General features: G+C 39.7%; 1 pseudogene; it reads left to right on the top strand.

Annotated features, from left to right (window-relative positions):
• Positions 1 to 913: 913 nt before the first annotated feature.
• On the top strand, positions 914 to 1,945 carry LOC100450152 (hsc70-interacting protein-like; annotated as a pseudogene).
• The last annotated feature ends 2,021 nt before the right edge of the window (positions 1,946 to 3,966 follow it).

Here is a 3,966-nt window from a genome sequence, read left to right as displayed (position 1 = left end):
ATAAAGGCATTACTATGGGGAAAATGAAATCGTCCTGAATTTTACTGCACTTATACACACCTCTGTATAGGTTTGTATGCCTGGGGACAGAAATGTATCATATGACACTTCATTGTCTGGTTCAGGAGTTAAGTCAGTCCAGCCATGGCCATCTCCCACCCAACTAGGATTTTAGTTCCTCAACTTCATAAGCCTCCATCCACCACTGCCTTCCTTAATTAGACCTATGATCCCTCACACACAGTCAACACACTTGTAAAGACCCAGGCATTCAAGCATAAACCAGAAACATAGTACATCCAGTTGCCAAAATGGTTAAGTACTTTTTTAGCAAAGGATCTTAAGCAAATATATATATATATGTTATTTAGGGTCATGCAAGTGCTGAACAGTACACTAGAACTGCTTTTAGTTTCTAATCTGTTTTAACAACACTGCATGGCAAAGTTGATTTAAATAAATATTTAAATAAAATCTAAGTTGAACAAAGCATTACAAAAATGTTTAAGCCTCAAGTGCACGTAGCCACAGAATATGCTCTTGGATATTGCTCCCTGAAGGGGCTGCTATCCCCCACCTCCTTGAAGGCACCCATGTCAGGGGTTGCCCCATCCAGGGAGCTCGTTCCTAGTTAAGAATATGAGAATGTGTGCGCAGAAAGACAGGCAACAGCACGAGCAGCCACGCTTCTAGAAGGTTCTAGGGAGAGGGCAGGAGCAGCACAGAGGGAATAGGAATGAGCAGGCAGAGGACCCGGGGTCACAAGACTGTTGGGTGGGAGGAACCAGTGACCAGGAAGGTTCTAGTGTGTTCTGTCTCCTGGCAGCTGCCTGCTTCTACGAGGTCATGCCAAGCCAGCATCTGGGCCTGGAACTAGCCACAGCCCCTTAGCTTGGCCCACCGCCTCCCGACCATGGACCCCCGCAAAGTGAACACGCTTTGGGCCTTTGTGAAAATGTGTAAGCAGGATCTGAGCGTTCTGCACACCAAGGAAATGTGCTTCCTGAGGGAGTGGGTGGAGAGCATGGGGAGTAAAGTGCCACCTGCTAGTCAGAAAGCTAAATCAGAAGAAAATACCAAGGAAGAAAAACCTGATAGTAAGAATGTGGAGGAAGACTTAAAGGCAGATGAACCATCAGGTGAGGAAAGTTATCTAGAAATTAATAATGAAGGTGTGATTGAACCAGACACTGATGCCCCTTAAGAAATGGGAGATGAAAATGCAGAGATAACAGAGGAGATGACGGATCAGGCAAAGGATAAGAAAGCAGCTGCTATTGAAGCCCTAAATGATGGTGAACTGCAGAAAGCCATTGACTTATTCACAGATTCCATCAAGCTGAATCCTCACTTGGCTATTTTGTATGCCAAGAGGGCCAGTGTCTTCGTCAAATTACAGAAGCCAAATGCTGCCATCCGAGACTATGACAGACTCATTGAAATAAATCCTGATTCAACCTAGGACACAGGAAATTACAGAACATCAGAGAAAATATGAGTGAAAACGTGAAGAGCGAGAGACCAAAGAAAGAATAGAAAGAGTTAAGAAGGCTCAGAAGAGCATGAGAGAGCCCAGAGGGGGGAAGAAGCCAGACAATAGTCAGGAGCTCAGTCTGGCTTTTTTCCAGGTGGCTTTCCTGGGGAAATGCCTGGTAATTTTCCCAGAGGAATACCTGGAATGGAGGCGGCATACCTAGGATGGCCAGAAGGCCTGGACCCAGTGAAATTCTTAGTGATCCAGAGGTTCCTGCAGCCATGCAGGATCCAGAAATTATGGCGGCCTTCCAGGATGTGGCTCAGAACCCAGCAAATATGTCAAAATACCAGAGCAACCCAAAGGTTATGAATCTTATCAGTAAATTGTCAGCCAAATTTGGAGGTCAAGCGTAATGCCCTTCTGATAAATAAAGGCATTGCTGAAGGAAAAGCAACCTAGATCACCTTATGGATGTTGCAGTAATACAAACCAGTGTACCTCTGACCTCATCAAGAGAGCTGGAGTGCTTTGAAGATAATCCCTACCCCTCTCCCCCGAATGCAGCTGAAGCATTTTACAGTGGTTTGCCATTAGGGTATTCATTCAGATAATGTTTTCCTACTAGGAATTACAAACTTTAAACCCTTTTTAAACCTTAAAAATATGTAAAACAAATTTAAAGGGTCTGTTAATTCTTATATTTTTCTTTATTAATCATTTTGGATTTTTTTATTTGAATTATTGGGCAGGGAAAATACTTATGTATGGAAGATTATTGCTCTAATTTGGATGAAACAAAAGTTTATTAGTGCGAGGCAAAAAAAAAAAAAATGTTTGAGCCTCTTGTGATGCACAATTCATCAGTGATACATTAGTGCCCTCTGCTGCTGGCTGAGTTTTCCAACAGCTCAGAATTTCAGTACGGCTTTTCTTTTTCTTTTTTTTTTCTTTTCTTTTTTTTCTCTCTCTTCTTCTTTTAAGAACATTGCAGTGTATTGTTTTGGTTCAACATTTTACACATAAATTAATAAAATTAGTAGAATGGCAATCAGGATGCATGGGATTATTTTAAATTATTATTGCTTGTGTTTCGACATCAACGTAAAGAAATTTCTTGATCAAAATTACTTAGAGATTTCATATTGAGCTGCAATCATGGAACACAGCATACATTATTGCTCTTTAATTGTAAAATATTCTATAAAAGGGAATTTATGTAGCTGGCCTGATAGCATATCATATAGGTTCCAATTTTTATTGATTCTAAATATAATAATTTACCCCTCATTTTGCATGGCTTATTTCTTAGGGTTGCCAGATTTAGCAAATAAAACTATGTCCCAGGTACTTTCATGGAACCTATTTCTACTAAATACTTATACTAAAAAATGCTAAATTCTTTGGTAAAAAAAAAGTATTTACAGTTGATCTGAAATTCAAATTTAACTGGATTTCCTGTATCTTACCTAGTGACCTTATCTATTCTCATGTGTGCTCTGAATTTCATAATTGAAATTCTTTTCTCTTATGATAACCAGAATTTATCCTACCATAATAATGACTAAAACCAAACACGTCTTTCTTTATTTTCTATTTCTTTCCTTACATTTTGTGAAATGCTGAGTAGGTTTTCACATAACAATGCTTAATGCACAAATTGACATAACAGGGTTTGTTAGTCATGAGATTAAAAGCATTTGTTCTTAAAAGAAGAGTTATTTAATTAATGGATGGATTAAGTAAGAACAATCCTGAATTCCTCAACTTCCTTTATGGAGCAACAAACATACTATATAAAAAGCATTTAAAAAGTTCTGTTTTACGAATGGTAAGTTTGAAAGTGAGGCCACCCAGATGCAACATTATGCTAAAGCGGTGATTCTCAAGCTTGCACAGCTGAACTTGTGGAAGTTTTTTGGGATTTTGTGTGTCTGTTTTTGAGACAGATTCTCACTCTGTCACCCAGGCTGGAGTACAGTGGCACAGTCATAGTCCACTGCAGCCCCGAACTCTTGGCCTCAAGCGATCATCCCACATCAGCTTCCCAAGTAGCTGGGACTAGGTGCACCACCATGCCTGGCTAATTTTATTTATTTATTTATTTATTTATTTATTTATTTATTTTAGAAACACGGTCTCACTATGTTGTCCAGGCTGGTCTCAAACTCCTGGCCTCAAGAGATTCTTCTGCCTCAGCCTCCAGAGTCGCTGGTATGAGCTACTGCGCCTGGCCAGAGAGTGCTTCTTGATTTTAATATACACATGAATGAAACAGATTGATCTGGCAGAATCTGGGCATTGCTAATTAGCAGCTAGTTGATGCCATTGCTGTTAAGCCAAGGACCGTACTTGGAGAAGAAAGATTTTAGGAGAGACCAAAAAAGAAAAAGCAATTTGTTTCAATATGGAACTACATAACGTCTGTGTGAATTGAAAATGCAGATTACTTACCACCACATTATTGCCAGAATGTAATGATAACTGCCATA

This window comes from Pongo abelii, chromosome 10, assembly GCF_028885655.2.
Source record: "Pongo abelii isolate AG06213 chromosome 10, NHGRI_mPonAbe1-v2.0_pri, whole genome shotgun sequence".
Lineage (NCBI taxonomy): Eukaryota > Metazoa > Chordata > Mammalia > Primates > Hominidae > Pongo > Pongo abelii.
The sequence above is the reverse complement of the archived record's forward strand: the minus strand, read 5'-3'. Positions and strand labels throughout refer to the sequence as shown.